This window comes from Micromys minutus, assembly GCF_963924665.1.
Source record: "Micromys minutus genome assembly, chromosome: 5".
In the NCBI taxonomy this organism is placed as follows: Eukaryota; Metazoa; Chordata; class Mammalia; order Rodentia; family Muridae; genus Micromys; species Micromys minutus.
This window is the reverse complement of record NC_137974.1, coordinates 86219612-86237272: the sequence shown is the minus strand read 5'-3', so window position 1 is coordinate 86237272 and position 17661 is coordinate 86219612. Positions and strand designations below refer to the sequence as shown.

Sequence of the window (17661 nt, the reverse complement as noted above, 5' to 3'; positions counted from 1 at the left end):
CAACTCTACAAGGGAACACGCTGGACTCCTGCAGCAGTACCGAGAGACACCACTGCGGGGCAGAACTCAAATGGTCTGGGGGTGATGAACTAGTTGTTCAGCTGTGTTTAAAACTCATGACATCATTTTGTACCCCACAAGTATGCAAAGCTATAATGTGCCAACACAATAAAACTGTGTGTGTGTGTGTGTGTGAGAGAGAGAGAGAGAGAGAGAGAGAGAGAGAGAGAGAGAGAGAGAGAGAGAGAGTTATCAAAACATTTTTAAGTAGAAAGACTAATTCCTATGCACAATTATTTCTGGGAAGAAAGAGAAACAGAGCGAGGAAGGGGAACAGAGTGGACTTCAATAACCACACCAAGCCGTTAACGACCACTGATATCCAGTGAGGGCCAACAGGGCGGGCCAACAGGGCGGGCACTCCTTCCAGCGTTCACTGCTGCTGACTGTCATCCTTTATCAAGAAAGGGATCAAATTCCTCATCACTGTCTCTGGGTATCCTGCCTCGTTACCCTAGGACAGGCAGAGAAAGGGCTTCCTCACCAGGCATCCAGTTTCTATTTCCGACCTGTAGCAGAGTTCTTGAAATAGGCTGCTGCCACTGTCAACTGGAATTCTGGTGTCACCTCCCAAAATTAATCTACAACAGGGTCTTCATTATACCCCTGAGGAGGCCCAGAGGATGCTTCACAAAGGAAGGAGCCACGAAAGAAATTTTGGAAATCCAGAGTCTCCAACTACCCATCCCTCACTCCAGCCACTTCCGGCTTCCCTTTGAAATCCCTTAAAAAGCCAGCAGCATGCAGTAAGCTGTTCCGTCGGTGAGATTCTCCTGAACCAGCCTTCTGTCTTCGCACATTCTTAGAATGTACAGCATGGCCCTGAGGGGACACAGAAGTAGGCAGCAGCTCGGTGAGTAGAGCCAGCGCTGTGACCTGAGCTTGGCCCCTGGGACACATGGTGAAAGGAAGAAGCTCACGGTTGTCCTTTGATCTCCAGATATATGCCAAGATGTGTGTGTGTGTGCGCGCACACACACACACACAGAAATTAATTCTAAAGTGATTAAGTCATAGCCACTTAAACATGAATACAAGAAAAAGACTAAGGATTAAAATAAAGGTAAAAATCTCTGACTTCTAAGATGCTTTTATTGATTTTTCCTTCTCTCAGTTTGTTACTCTGAAGCCTCCTCGTGGTCACCCAAAGAAATCCCGAGACCTCGCCATGGTAGTTATTCCTAAGGACTGCCATTATTATCTTGAGACAAAGAATGGAGAAACTGGGGTAACAAAACCAAAGCTCAAGCAGTCCTGCTTCTCTCCCCGCCCCCACCTCTTCTTTTATTGAGACAAAATCTTGCTATGTAGCACAGGTTGGCCTTAAACTCATAATCCTCTTGTATCTACCTCCTGAGTTCTGGAATTACACACATGCATCATTCTGGCAAGCTGGTATGTGCTTTACTAATGTTCTTGCATAACACAGGTGACCTAACCACACGTATCCCAGGACATCAGGTGACCTAACCACACCTATCCCAGGACATCAGGTGACCTGGCCACACCTATCCCAGGACATCAGGTGAACTGGCCACACCTATCCCAGCACATCAGGTGACCTAACCACACCTATCCCAGGACATCAGGTGACCTGGCCACACCTATCCCAGGACATCAGGTGACCTGGCCACACCTGTCCCAGGACATCAGGTGACCTAACCACACCTGTCCCAGGACATCAGGTGACCTGGCCACACCTATCCCAGGACAACAGATGACCAGGACAGCAGCTGATGAGAAACAGGTGACCAGGACAGCAGGCTTAGCAAGAACAAGGAGAGCATTGCTGCTACCCTGCACCCCACTCTGCCAGCCAGAGGCTCTGAGCACCTGGAGGAGACAGGCACTGGCCCAGTGCTATGTGCTCTTAGGCTTTAGATACAAACAGAGCAGTAACACAGAGCCAGCTTCAACTATCAAGGCAAAGAATTCATTTCAACGGGGCTAGTGAATGAGAAATCATTATCCTAGCACTCTGGATTACTGGACAGTCATAAAACTTCTACGCAATTTAACTTCTAAAAATAAACTGCTGCCTCCCACGTCACCATCAGCTCAGACAAAGTGAAGGTCACATAACAAGGACAAAATGGTCCCATGAGACAAATAGGCTCATACTCAGCAAAGCAATCATGGTGCCAACTTACACAACATGGATGGGGAAAAAGATGGGCGAGGAGGTGTGGATGATACAGTTTAAACACTGGATGGGTAGAGACAAAAGAATTGGGGGGGGTTCAAGGTCATCCTCAGCTACACGGTGAGTTTGAGGCCAGTTTGAGCCACATGAGACTCTAAAACAAAAGCAAACAACAACAAAAACCAGAGATGTGCAACAGGAAGCCCCCCACTCCCCCATCCCCCACCCTCACCTTGGCTTTTCTAAATTGCACTGCAGTTTAAACTGTGTGACAGATCTAAAGAATCTGTGGCCATCTCAAAAAGGGAGGGTGACTGTCTGCTTCCCAGGAGACTCGTGAAAGGTCGTTGAGCAGCAGACTGCAATCTAGACATGAGGCCGTGAGTGCCAGTCTAAGTGTCAGTCATAAAGGAGGAAGAAGGACAAGAGGAAACACTATAATAAAGAAGTCATTTGGTTACTGACCCCGTAATAGAGATGGGGAGGGAGCCACCTTTAAGAAAGGAGAATTAAGTTAATAAAAATCACTACTTCTGGTGCCTTGCTTCACGTAGGTACTATGCTCAGTACTTTGGAGTATTTAACTGTATCCCTTGCCTTTCCTCTGTAGTGGGTTCAGTCACTGGCCTGTTTCACAGAAGAAAACTGAAGCTTGGAAATAATCACCTGCGTCTTGAATGCCCTCCAAATGTCTGTGTGCGAAAGCCACAGTCTGAACTCGGCACTATCAAAAGATGGAAACCTTGGAAGTAAGGCCTAGGTAGGGCTGGAGAGATGACTCAGCTGTTAAGAGGTCCTGAGTTCAAATCCCAGCAACCCACATGGTGGCTGACAACCATCTGTAATGGGATCTGATGCCCTCTTCTGGTGTCTGAAGACAGAGACAGTGTACTCACATACATAAAATAATCTTAGAAGAAGGAGAAGAAAAGTAGTAATTAGTAGTAGTAGCAGTAGTAGTTAGTAGTTAGTAGTAGTAGTTAGTAGTAGTAGTAGTAGTAGTTAGTAGTAGTAGTTAGTAGTAGTAGTGGTAGTTAGTAGTAGTCGTGGTAGTTAGTAGTAGTAGTAGTTAGTAATAGTAGTAGTTAGTAGTAGTGGTAGTTAGTAGTAGCAGTAGTAGTTAGTAGTAGTAGTAGTTAGTAGCAATAGTAGGAGTGGTAGTTAGTAGTAGTAGTTAGTACTAGTAGTTAGTAGCAGCAGTAGTAGATAGTAGTTTAGTAGCAGTAGTAGTTAGTAGTAGTAGTAGTAGTAACAGTAGTAGTAGTAGCAGCAGCAGCAGTAGTAGTAGTTGTAGTGGTAGTTAGTAGTAGTGGTAGTTAGTAGTAGCAGCAGTAGTAGGTAGGAGCAGTAGTAGTTAGTAGTTTAGTAGCAGTAGTAGTTAGTAGTAGTAGTAATAGTAGTAGTGGTGGTAGTTAGTAGTAGTGGTAGTAGTAGTGATAGTTAGTAGTAGCAGCAGTAGTAGGTAGTTGTAGTGGTGGTTAAGGCCTAGGGGAAGGTCTTCAAGTCATCAAGAGCATGCCCCTGTGGAGGGCAGCAGGATCCCATTCTTTCTTTCTCCTTCCTACAGCAATGTGTTGCCTCTGTGAATTGCACATTGACCGACTCAGAAACGTGTCACAGGAAGGAAAAGCTGACCACACTCGCCAAGGTTCATGAGGCCACAGTTTGCAGGGTCAGTTTTACAGTGCACTTCTCATCACTGGGACATGTAGCCTTAAGGTGATCAGTCGGAGGCTAGGCCAGGAGACACTGACTCCACAAGGAAGTCATGGCAGCAGGCCTACAGAACACAGCAGGGCTGCAAACAGTTTCTGACTAGAATATCAAGTTCTTTCTCCTCAGCGCGAAGCGTCTGGCCTGGGTGAAGCTGTGTTCTCGTCAGCAGAAGGGCAAGTTCCGTGAAATCTACCAGACCCATGATGTCTTCCCTGGCCTTATCTCGGGCAGAAGCACACTTCACTGGGAACCAAGGGGCAGAGAAAACCATGCCCCCTGAGCCACATCTGTGGGAGCCAACAAAGCCAGTGACCTTCCAGAATGCTTCTGGGCCTCTACATCTAAATAGGGACCTTGATCTAAGCACTGGCTGTCAACGTACGAACATTCCCTTCTCCAGACATGCATGACACATGACTAGCTCTAGAGGGAGAACAGATCCGATAACACATTCTAACTCAGACATTCAAGGTCTGGAAGGGACTACTGCCAATTCAAATTCTACAGATCCAGAGCTCAGTGGGCTGACAAGCAGGTACTGTAAGGGAACCAAAAAAATCCCTAGGGCAAGGGATAAACGCAGACTAATTAGCAGGAGCGCTGACTAAGCAGGTCAAAAAAAGGGGGGAGGGGTCCCACTTAACGGACAGGAGCAATTCACAGAACAAGTGACACCAAGAAGAAACTGAGACGTCAAAGGCACAACCATTCAGCCATCAAAGCCACTGCTGTAATCAGCACTGGTCAAACCCCCACGAGCATCCCTGTCCCTCCCTCTGACTCCACAGTCAGCCAGTCAACACCATCTGTCCACCTGTGCAACACCGGCGAGCTCCCTTGATACGGCACTGCTGTGAAGTTCTACACACAGACGCCTCAAAGTGAAGTCTAGAGTGTCGCTAAGGGGCAGGAGCGCATCAAAACTCGCACCGTCTCACACGCCGGGAAGCAAGCTTTATGCAGAACAATGTCATGCTTGCAGCGTGAGTTTTATGTGCCTCCTCGAGGCTTCTCAGGAGCAGACTAATATTAGGCTGTGTGCATTGGTAGAAAGAGTTTGGAGGCCGGACACTGTGGGTGTGCTGTGCACCTGTCTAGATGGGGATCAGGATCCAAAGGAATAAAGATCACAGACTTGTTCAAAAAATATGTGCTATGAGTTGGAGGTGTGGGGGTCCAACTGGAATTCAGTTGTGCCAGTCTCACCCACCTCTGTGTGTGTGTGTGTGTATGTGTGTGTGTGTATGTATGTGTGTATATGTGTGTGTATGTGTGTGAATGTGTGTGTATGTGTGTGTATGTGTGTGTGTATGTGTGTGTTGGGGGGGGTGTGCCATTCTCACCCACCTCTGTGTGTGTGTGTATGTGTGTGTGTATGTGTGTATATGTATGTGTGTGTGTGTTGGGGGTGTGCCATTCGCACCCACAGGTTTTGTTGTGGCATGTGGGTCACTTAGGCTCCCGTCCTGGCCTGAGCAGTAGTTATAAGATTCATGACGCAATCCTTCCATTAGTAAAATGAAAGGACAACATCAAAGAGACGTGAAGAATTACAAGCACGTACCTTGGCAGAGCTTGCCCCACACAACCCCTGGCCTACAGCAAGGGACAGACACGTAGCAGATTCTATCTACGGCTACAGTCTGTCACAGCATTGCCCAGCTGTGGCCAAATCCACACATACCAGCCTTTGCCTACCTCTCACATCTTAAAGGATACTTTAATCTCTGTGCAAAAATAGGACACTTGGTTACCCAGCTAAAGTCTGATCAAACTCGCCGTAGCTACTAATATCTGCACAGGAAACGTTCGGGCTGAAAACACTGAGCACAGCCTGGTGGACCAGCAGTCAACTGGCGTGCTGATCATTTGTAAGTACTGCTGAGGGCGCTGCCTGGAAAAACATGAAGAGGAAAAACCAGTGTAACAGGTCCCAGGTAACTGGTTCCCAGAAGGGGTTCAAGAACACTCATGTAATCTCCCCCATCTAGGAAGTAAATACTTGTATATTCAGCAGTCACTCAAATTAAGAGAAGGAATCTGGGAGGGTGGGAAAACAGGTCTGACCCAGCGTGGAAAAACCTGTTCTAGAGAACAGGCAAGCCGAAATGTGGGGCTGCAGACGGAGTCCGTCTGCTTCCCTTCTCTGGTTCCAGCACAAGCTCCTGAGAGGCACCCGGCTTGCCCCACCCAAACAGCTACCACCGAACCTTGAACATCACAAGTTCTGATCCACCTCAACCAACGTTTCAAGGAGGCATTGCAAGGAGTGGAGAAGGCGGGTTGTCATTTTCCCCCTGGAATGTCAGGCAAAGGAATATGAACAGCCAGGCACAGTGAACACACCTATCATCTCAGCATCAAGACAGTAGCTAGGCGCTTAGTGGGCACACTTAGAACCCCAGCAGTCACAAGGGCACCTAGTGGGCACACTTAGAGCCCCAGAGTTCACAAAGCAAAGGAGGAAGATTGGCAGTTCAAGGACAGCCAGGACCCTAAAGTGAGATTCTGCCTTGGGCATATATATACATATATTTTTGTTTATTCATACTTACATGCACACATAAATATGGTGTGTATGTATATGAACTTAAAGTTCATTTTTACTTTATTATTCTGCAAGTACTTTAAAGACAAAAATATTTACATATTTTCAAATCTGGAAATACAATGTATTACACTTATCGGGATAATTATATATAATTCTCAGACCAAAAAAATGTTTCTATTTTCTCTTCCCTTACCAGCCCTATGAGGTTCAAACCATTATTTTTATTTTATTCCAAATAAATGATGCTACTTTCACTGTGACAGACAAATGTTCCTACTAACAGAGCCGGAACTTAGAAAGCAAATGCTTGCTGTCCTAATTCCTGAGCCCAGGGTTTCTCCCCGACACATGCTGGGCAGGAGTGCCTCCCTCAGAAGTTTTTTCAGCTGATCCATGCAGTCTCTCAAAAGAAACTCAGCTACCTGGGACCTCCTCCCTTGAAGGAACATTAAAGGTGTGTCACTAAAGAATGATCTCACTGGGCAGCTGGCCAGCAGCTCCATGTCATAACCATCTGTAATGTGATCGGATGCCCTCTTCTGGAACTCAGGTGTGAGGCAGAATGCTCACATACAATCAATAAATAAATAAATAAATAAATAAATAAATAAATAAATAAATCTTTTTTTAAAAGGAAAGAAAAGAATGACCTCATACCAAGATATTTGTCACAAGCTACTACCACACGTTCCTCAGATCCTGGCTACTTCCCAGAGAATCACAAACTACTATTTATACTTTGGGCCCCAGAAACCTACCCCACCCCCACATCTCTTCAGTTCTCCATCCCTCCTCCGGCATCCTTCTCCCCATGACGAAGGTCTAGCTTTTCTAGCTTCCAGCATCTGCCTCCCTCTGAAGTTCACATTCTAGAAGCTTCCCATGTTTATGCATTCTCTAAAGAGTTTGTGCAGCCTTTCTCCATTGTCTGTCTACTGTCACTCAGGAAACATACCGAAGTGTTACCCCAGCAAATCGACTTTTCAAATGACTCCTAGAATCCAGTGTCCTTTCAGCTTGGCGTTTTTTCTAAACAACTGTTGGGTAGAAACCAATTTAGCTCATTCATCCACAGCAGATGTGTTCTTGAATCTAATAGAACAATTAATAATGCTGAAATTGAATTTTAAATTGCTTCAAATATTTAGCTTAGTTTTTTTTTCTCCTAACTGTCTCAGAAAGAACGAGACTGGTGTTTGAAATGTCAGCCTGCTGGGAGTCGGAGGATGGATGCAGGCCACGATGACCACAGTGCTCAGGACATTTCATGCAACAGAAACGCACACCTGTATGAGTCCTGCTAAGAAGTAGACATCAAATCAAAAAGATCAAAGTGCTACTCACTGGAGGTAAAACAGAAGGTACTGAACCTTCATCAAACGCAAGTGGCAACATGCCCTGGAGCTTTTCTTTTCTTACCAAAGATGCCACACTGATAGAATCACAATGTCTCCAACAAAGGAGCACCACATCCTACGAGCTCCGTGAATACAGTTAAGTGCAGTAGCAGATCTTGTGGAAGTGCACTGTGACACCACAACAAATGTGACCATCGCATGGGTTAGAGGTAGGTCGGGCCAGACACTCAGTCTTTCCTGCCATTCTAAACTCCCTTCAGGGGGCTGTGGCTACTCAGTGTAATCTCAGCAGAGGAGGCAAAAGGCAGAGCAAGCTGACAAGCGAGACCAGCCTTATCACTGAGCTCATGGGTCAGCTGAGAGTGTCTGTCTCAGTGAGCCAAAGTCACCTGGGGCTAACACACACACACACACACACACACACACTTGTATACACATATGTAACATGCATGTACACTATACACATATGTCCTAAAAAAAACAATTTCACTTGCAGAAATACAGCAGAGATGTGTCAAAAGGCAGCAGTAGGAGGTGGCAGCAGTTAGTGGAATGGGTGGGTCTGGGTCAGCACCTTGGTGGGGAGACAGATAAACAGGGGGGATGGCCCTGAAGTGTCCTGACCAAAGGTGCTATCAGCTGCCTGATATCAAAGAGTCCCGAGAACTCTGTGGGGCCTTACAAACTTTTCAGGACACTCAGTGTGTCAAAATGGTTTTAATCCAAAGAAGGGGGTGTAGCTTAGCAGAGAAGCATGTGCTTAGCGTGCATGAAGCCCTGGAATCAATCTCACAGAATTGGTCCCCCCAAAATTGACAGACAGACAGACAACCGAATAAGCCTATGCAAAGTAATGATGGAACCAAGACCACGCTTCGTCCAGTGAGCCTTCAGACGTGACCTTGTTCTCTGCTTTGTCCTCGAAACAAAACACTAAAAGTTGAGACTTGTAAAGGACCATAAGTACTACCCACCAGCCGTCAGGGGGAGCAGCTGAGGATGATCTCTTTGTGGCAGTGTGGGGGAAGCTAGGAGGGCTGGGGTGAGCACACACACACACACACACACACACACACACACACACTCGACAGTGGCTGGGGCAGTTAGCACAAGGCCGTCCATGGACTATATGGTCGGTCTGCTTTCACTACCTGGCCTCCTTAGCGTTCCTATTGCTGCGAGAAACACCATAACCAGAAGCAACTTAGAGAGAAAAGCATTTATTTCAGCTTTACAATTGTAATCCATCACAAAGGGAAGCCAGGGCAGGGCTGGGGCAGGAACCTAGTAGAGAGAGCTAAAAAGGAACGCTACTTACTGACTGGCTCCCCAGGCTTGCTGGGCCTTCCTTTTTAATTTTCTTTATTTTAAATTAAAATGTAATTACATCATTTCCCCCTTCCCTCAAATCCCTAACATGTTCCTCCACCTCAAATTCACAACCTTTTTAAAAAGTTGTCAGGGTTACACAGATGTAAATGCACAACTATAAACCCACAGTGTGTTGCACCTGTCTGGTACAACCTGTACGCATGTGACTACACTGTTTAGGGGGTGGCTTCCCAGGAAGGATAACTTCCCTGGGGAAGACTGATTCTCCTTTTCTTAATAATCCTTCCCAAGAATTGTCTATTGTTCTTCCCATTGTTTGGCCTTGTGTAAAGCAGCCATATCGGTGAGGTATCTAGGTGCAGCATTCCTATTGTTTTGAAAAGACACAATCTCACAACAGGTTTCCTAATCACCTGGTTGCTTTCTTATACAACAACCCAGGACCATCGGCCTAGTGGAGGAACTACCACAGAGGGCTGGGAAACCCCACACCAGTCATAAAATCAAGAAAACGCCCCCGACAGACTTCTAAATCTAACTAGGATGCCCTGCTCTCTTCCCACTCCTGGTTATTAAAGTTGTTTTTAAACCTGTTCTCCTTCTTTAAAAATAATGTTATGAAAATTCAGGAAAACAGTCACTCCAAAGTAGCTCATTTATAATCTTAATGCTCACTAAAGTTACTGTTGAGCTGTTTTGAACACGGACATTAATAGCAATCATTTATTAAAGGCTATTTATAAACAACCAGGAGATTTTTACATGAACATAAACTTGCTTTTTATTGCTAAAGTAGAATCATCCTAAGTACATGATTTTATGAATTTTTTTTACCTGCTGTGTAGTAATAATCCCCCACAGAGAATAATAAATATCTACTGGTATGTTTAAGTTACTTTTTTGAGGTATTAAAATGTCGTACTGTATTACATATATAGCGATGTACAGCTCATGATGCACACTAACAAATACTATGCACATTTAATGTAAACACACACACACACACACACACACACACACAGGCTTGGGACTAGAGATGGCTCAGTGGTTAAGAGCCCTGGACTAGGTTCAATTCCCAGAAAACCACACTGTGAGTGGCTCATAAATTGCGTGTAGCTCCAGTTCCAGAGGATCCAATGCCCTCCAATGACTTCTTCTGGCCTCTGTGGACACAGGAATCTACATAGCATACAGATATGCATTCAGGCAAAACATTCATACACACAAAATTTAAACGAAAATATTTAATCAAAAGAAAAACTAGGCTGCAAGCAATCCAGCAGCCGTAGAAGGCAGAAGGCCCAGGAGACCAAGGAATGTAGAGCCAGAAGCATCAGCCACGGACGGGGACTCTCAGGAAACTAAGCAAGCAGTTAACCTCAACTGGAAATTCTTCCCAGAAGCAAAGCCGTCCCAACACACATGGTGCTTGGGAAACTATTAAAGAAATACTAAGAAGTCACCAGGCCCCCAAAAAATGCTATGCACACTTTCCTAGTAAAACCAACAGTGGAGGCACTTGGCTCTCTAAATGTCTGCTCCTATTATCAACCATACAAACATACACACACACACACTCACACACACTCACATACACACACACCCTCCCGTCCACCTACAAACTGCAGTGACAGCTCACTCAGAAGCAGTGTAGAGTCAGAGAGGAACACAATGATGAGAACTGAGAGCCGAACCACAGGCGAGTGGAGACAGGTCAGAACTAGCCTCACCGCCCCCTTGGATATTTTATAACTGGGACTGGGAAAACTTAACCTTGCCACTTTAAATATATATATATATATATAAACATGCCCTTTTTTTTTCTTTTTCAGGAAAAATATTTTCTAAACAAGATATAAGGAGGGGGAAAAGGGTGGATACCAAAATGACGATTCTGTTCAGAACAGAATATTAAAGAAGCTTTGATGTAAAACAAAACTTTTTTAAGTGCTAGGAACTAAGCTCCAGCGAAAAAGATACTGGAAGCATCTGAAATCAAAGGAGGAAGTGATGTCTATAAATTAGGACAGAAAGGTAGGAAAGAAACCCCAGTAGAAAAATTAGTAAAAATTAACACATGCCCAAATCAAGAAAATATGGTAAATGGGAACCCCACTCAGTTAACAAGCATAAGATAGAACACATAACTGTGTTTGCAGCCAGAAACCTACAAATAAGGGTGCTGGCCTCTCTGTGTCTGGGTGGCTCCACCTGTTGCATTAGATTGGAAAAAATTATGAAGTCAGAAAATGTGAAGCTGCAGAGAGAAGGAAACGGCAGCTGGTGAGGGAGTAAGGCCAGGACAGCCAGCCCAGCTCTGAGTCAGCAGTGCTTCCAACAAAGCATTCACAGCAGTCAGGGTCAGGGGGACAGTGCAACAGACAGCCACAATCAGAAAAACAAAGGGATCTCAAACAAGTGTCACACTCTACATTAATAGTGGTGACAGTACTGACACTCTCTCCATGAACAGTGATGACTGTACTGACACTCTGTCCATGAACAGTGATGACTGTGCTGACACTCTCTCCATGAACAGTGATGACAATGATGACACTCTCTCCATGAACAGTGATGACTGTACTGACACTCTCTCCATGAACTGTAATAACAACGTTCACAAACTGTGCATTACCTGAGTGCCAACAATGCACAGAAAAGGGAGAGGGAGCAAAGCGCCCAAGCCATATCCTCCATCTAAACAACAGGTACTAATCCCCACATGCCAGTCACCCTGCCCCATGCTGTGGGTCCCAGTATCAAAGGTGACTTCCTTGATGTCAAAGTTTACAATCTGATGAGGACACAGCACATAAAGTGAGTGTATGGTATCCACCACATAGGAAATAAAAACAAGGACTGTAGCCATCATGAAGAAAGGGATTCTACTTTGCAGAAGATCCTTAAAAAGAGGTAGAGGTGCTTAGATCTGCAGGAAGAAATTAATCAGACACAGGGCAAGCCTGTAGCCCTAAGAACTGCGTTCAAAGTCAATGGAGTGCAGTTCTATGGTACTACAGGTCGGAGGTGACCAAGAGGTGATTGCCAGGATTTTCCTATAATTTCACTCATGAGCCAACTTAAAAACCCTGTTACATGTCTAGCTTGGAGGCACATGCCTGTAATCCCAGCATTTAGGAAACTGAAACATATAGGTGGAGTGTTCCAGGCTGGCCTCCTGGAACACGGGGAGTGCTAATGACAGAGCCCAATCAATAACGTGCTGACTGTGCACGTGTGAAGACCTCAATGCCAGCACTCATGAAGAAAAGCCAGTCTGGTTGCCCCACACTTAGAATCCCAGAACACGGGAGGTGGAAACAGGTGGATACCAGGCTGGCCCCACCTACTTGGCAAACTCCACGTCAGAGAGAGACCACTCAAAACACAAGATAGATGACTCCTGAGAAACTACACCCCAAGTTGTCCCCTGAACACACATACACAATATACACAAAGAGCCGCGTTTATACATGAACACCTATACATACATGTACCCACACTCATACACCCATACACACAAAACATAATGAGTCCATCCCTTTAAAAAAATAAAAACAAAAACAAACACAAAACCTGGTGTATTAAGGCCGGGCCACAAGACTAACTGTGAGTCCAAAATACTCTAGCAAATGAATTCAGCATTGGAGAGAGGCACCTCTAATATGAGTATTTTCCATTCCTAAAAATTGCTCCTGTGTCAAGAAGCAGTAATTGAGTTCACACATTATTCCACAATGCAGGGAAATAGGGATAAGTCTTTAAGGATCTTCCTTCCATTTCTAAGACTTGGGTGTCTTGCTGTTTCAAACCCTAACAGCTTTCTGTGATTAAAGGCCAACCCTATTGCATGCTCTTCACACTGCTAAGCACAGTTCTAGGAGCATGAAAGTTCGCTTAGTACCAACAGTAAGACTCTGATATTCACACGTCAGAGGCGAAAACCCGAGGCAATGGCAGGGCACTGCAGTCATGAGAAAGACCTGCTGAGGATTAAGCCAATCAGCACTCCCACAGGAACAGGGAAGGGGCTGGCAAGGGCCCACCCCAAGCTGAGGAGCTTGTGCATGAGGGGTGATTCTGTTTTCTCCAGGGATATGGCCCCTGGTACACTGTCAGTGTATGACGTCATACCCACACACATGTAGGCAGCACTAACCAGACTCACGAGGAAGGAGGCAGAGGAAACAGAAATGAAGCTGGAGATCCAAATGGAGTTAGAAGAGCAAAGTGGGATGTGTGTGTGTGTGTGTGTGTGTGTGTGTATCTGTGTGTGTGGTATATGTGTGTGAATGTGTATGTCAGTGTTTGTATGTAATATGTATATTTATGTATATGTGTGTGTGATGTGTATATTTATGTATACATGTGTGTGAATGTGTGAGTGTGAGATGTGTATATTTATGTATATATGTGTGTGAATGTGTATGAGTGTGTGTGTATTTATGTATACATGTGAGTGTATGTGTGAATGTGTGTGTGTATGTGTGTGATGTATATATTTATGTATTCACGTATGTGAATGTGTATGTGTGAATGTGTGTGTGTGTGTGTGTGTGTTAACCGCCCTGAAGCACTATCACTAGGAAATGACAAGGCTGAGATTCAAATCAGCATCTCTCAGACTGCAGGGCTGTGTCCGCCATACTTGTATCTCGTCTGTGATGCAGTCAGTGATTTACAATGTGTCAGCAGCACAACATCTACAGATGACTTCGGGTTTGAACATCACTGGCCTACTTAGCATGAAGGGTGAAACGATCACAACTCTGAAAAACCTAGATATAGGGTCTAGTCCTAGTACAAGTGACATAGTGCGTATTTCAAAATAATGTGAATTTATTTACTCGCTGCCCACAGGCCCCAAATTCTCATCAGCTTCTCTCCCAAAAACAAGGGGGGAATGCCTAATCTTTATTCTGACTGTGCCACACTAGGGACAAAGAAGGACAAGTCACAGGGCCCATGAGATGGTCAATGGATAAGGGCATTTGCCACCAAGCCTGAGGACCTGTGCTGGGTCCGTGGAACCCATAAGGAGAAGCAGCCCCACTTCTCCTCGGACCTCTACCCCTCACTATGGCAAGTATGTGCAAGCACGTGCAAGTATATGCAAGCACGTGCAAGTGGTATGGATGAATATATAAATGCAATTTTAAATGATTTAGGACAACCCATGTCTGGGGGTAAAAAAGCAGTCAAGAGCAGCTGACCTCTGTGCCTGGCATGTTTTCCCATCCCCGGATTTAGCTGTAGGTGAGGGAAGGATGGGGAGACCGAGCAGCTGCAGACTGCAGTTACCGTCGTTCCTAACAGCTGATGAAGAATGTACCTGGCCGTCCTCCCCAGCTTATCTAGAAGAACTGCTTTATCCAAAGGACAGAGGTTTACTCAACCCCTTCTGCAACAACTAATAAAAAAGCAACACAGTCAACGGCAAGCCCAGCTAGCAGCTCCAGTCACCAGAGAGAGGAAAATGCCTATTCATTTCTCCTTAGGGGGGAAAAAATGTATGAAGTAACTGCACAAGGAAAAATACTTTCACAAACCTGGAGGGAAACCTTACCTAAGCATCTGTTTACAGTGAGTGGCACACGGCCTTACCATAAACACTTGGCCACATCTTTCAAAGAACAAGCCTAAGAAAAGCCAAGATACCCACAAATAGCTCAGTCCTTGTTTATATAAATTGTCGGCAAAGCTTAGCCGTTTTCTGAAGGCTCACGCTTGTGCACACACAGAGCAATAAATCTTCCGTCTGGTCTGGGTCACTGACCATGAGGAGGGACCAGGAAGCCCACAGTGCAGGTTATTATGAAAGCACTCGAAATTTCAACGCTTTAAGTGAAACTATCCTGCCCTTCCAAATAAGCTTACTTAATAAAAGTAAGTGAAGTCGTTCACTGTGCCTCCTCATCACTGAAGTGTTTATAGTAATGACAGCAAGAGCACAAATAATGATAAAAGAATGAGGCTGGCAGCAGTGGCCCAGGTGCAGCCTCCAGTGGGACTCGTGTTTTATCCTAAATAATTTTGTGGAAACCTGCAAAATCTATAAACACACAGGACGGAGAGGTTCAGTAGAAACAGGTCACAATCCACATTTCCCACATGCAGGAGAGCTGGACACGAGGAAGGACTTCGGGCTCTAAGAATGACAGATGTGAGTTTTTTATTGTTACGGAACCTTCAGAATCTCAGTTGACAGTGTCAGGTAAAAGCGCCAAGGCAGGAAGAGCGAGTCTGACCCAGTAGCCCATGTCTGTAACTGCAGCACTCGGGAGGCAGAGGCAGGAGAATCGCTGCAAGTTCAAGGCCAGTCTGGGGCTAATAAAGACCCTGTTTCAAAAGAGGTCAGGGTAGAGAGAAAGGGAAGGGACAGACGGACGGATGAAATGCAGGACTCACTTGTGTAAGGCTATCGTGCACATTTCACAAGTACGTTACATCTAGATGTAGCCTGACACACACAATGGTGCGTTACATAAGACACAGAAACAATGACTTCATAGTAAGAACATAATGGGAAATGTCATGAGACCTGTCAATGTTCCTAATCTCTTTAACAAACCCTAGTCAGCTAGAGTCCCCATTCTGACATCAGCCCACACTGACCCTTAAACTCTTTTGCTTGAGTCGTTATAGCTGAATAGAAAAAAAAAATGATTGCTACATTTTCAACCCTTCAATAATTGTAAAGACTTCCCCAAAGGTCACCTTATACTGATAGTTCGGTTATATTTCAGACCAATTCCCCAAACTCCTGAAGGCACAGCTGAGCTAGGTGTGCAGGCGTAAAGCATTTTAATAGAGTCTCATGAAGCCTGTTTCCTTTTGCCTGTGTGGGAAATTATCTTTCTGGGAACTTTCAAATTGTCTTAGTAGCTTGGAAAAACTAAGTGACAGTATTTCTTGAAATAGCTATTTCTGATCCTGTACCATGCTTAATAATTAGAGCCTAGAGCTGATTCCAAATGAAGTATCTGTCAAGTGTCCCTGCCATCATTTCCTTCTCGCAATACCTGAAAGTTCTTGCGACTGTAAAATGGCCATGCTTCGTACAGCCTTCCCCGGGAAGAGTAACAGGCAAACACGCCTAAGTGTAACCTGTGTGCACCTAGGCAAGGAGACAGCACTTCAAAAGACATCACTGCGTCACAGATGCTCTTCTTACCTGTGGACATATGGCAGACTGGGCAGGTTAAAGGAAAGTTAACAACCATTTGAGGTATTGCTTCCTAAGAACATCCAATCACGTGACAAACTGCCTAGGATTTGTCTGCCAAGTATTCAAGTATTATTACTACAGGAACAGCAGGTGCAGTCCTGAAGCCTAAAATCCACAGACTGCTTTTTATAAAGCCTTCTCTCTTTCAATGTTGTTGGTTGGAGGAGAAGAAAAAGAAAAGGAGAGCGAGAGAGAGAGAGAGAGAGAGAGAGAGAGAGAGAGAGAGAGAGAGAGAGAGAGAGACTGGGAAAGAGACAGAGACAGAGAGACAAAGGGGAGAGAACCACAATTCTCCTACCCCTGGTCCACCCCCACAGTATTCTCAAACCTGCACGGGCATTATCCTAACGTTCCTCCCCACTTCAGCTCAGACAAAGGTGAGTCACCAGTCACTGTGCTCGATCCACTTGTCACTTAGGTAAATGTCCCCAAACAAATTCCTAACCGGCTACTGTAAGTAAAAAGGCAAACAACATCTCAGTGAACGCCGTGAACTCCGCACTGCCTAGAGTCTAAGAAACCTGCATTAAACAGTGTTCAAGTAAAGACGTTTTCCGGACGAAGGGAGTTGGAAAAAAAAAAAAAAAAGAGGCTTTTCACTACTTGGCACGTCCTTACCCCACAGTCCCCTCTCCCGCAGGTCTTCCCGCCTTGGCTCTGCCGCCGCGTCCCAGAGAGCCCCAGGGTCCCAGGGTCCGCCCGCGGCCGCACCGCCTCCTCCGCCCGCGTCCGTGCAAGGTGCTCCGGCGAAGTGCCTGGAGGCCGGCGGGGGCTGCGGGGAGCGCGGCCGCAGGAGCGGAGACCGCGAAAGGCGCCTCAGTCCCCGGGCCTCCTACCTACTCGGCAGCCGCAGTCCACGCGCCGCTGAGCTCCGCAGCTCCGGATCACCTCTGGGGACAATCGGGAAGCAGATGGGCTCGGTTGCCGCAGAGCAGGATGAACGAGCCGCTCGCACCCGCCACATCTCCTGCCTCGGCCCCGCCCCGGGGACCCGAGGCTCCAGAAGGCGGGGCTTCGCGGGTTGGGGGCGGGGTCTCGCTGGGAGGTGCTTTGGCGGGGCGGGGCCTATGGGCCTATGGGCCGAGAGCAAGCCGGAGAGTCAGTCTAGGAGTCGGCAGATACATTGCCTAAGGAAAGGTCGTCTCAGCGCTCTCTCATTGGTTGGCAAGGGCAAACATAGCAGAGCCCTTATTGGTAGCGGCACTGTAGCTCCTCCTCTCCGTCCCCGCCCCGACCCGCTGCTGTGTTTGCCCTTGAATGCCCAGGCCCAGGT

The 17661-nt window shown here is 46.0% G+C and overlaps 1 protein-coding gene across 2 annotated transcripts in view; it reads right to left on the bottom strand.

Moving 5' to 3' along the window:
* MPP7 (MAGUK p55 scaffold protein 7) overlaps window positions 1-17357 on the bottom strand; it is a 214676-nt gene extending 197319 nt beyond the window's left edge. Inside the window, exon 1 of one of the 2 annotated variants that reach the window (XM_080916754.1) lies at window positions 17229-17357. The gene's annotated coding sequence lies outside the window, so the exon portion shown is untranslated. Of the gene's footprint in view, window positions 1-17224 lie in introns of both variants that reach the window. The other variant, XM_080916753.1, reaches the window with a different exon arrangement.
* Window positions 17358-17661: the final 304 nt, after the last annotated feature.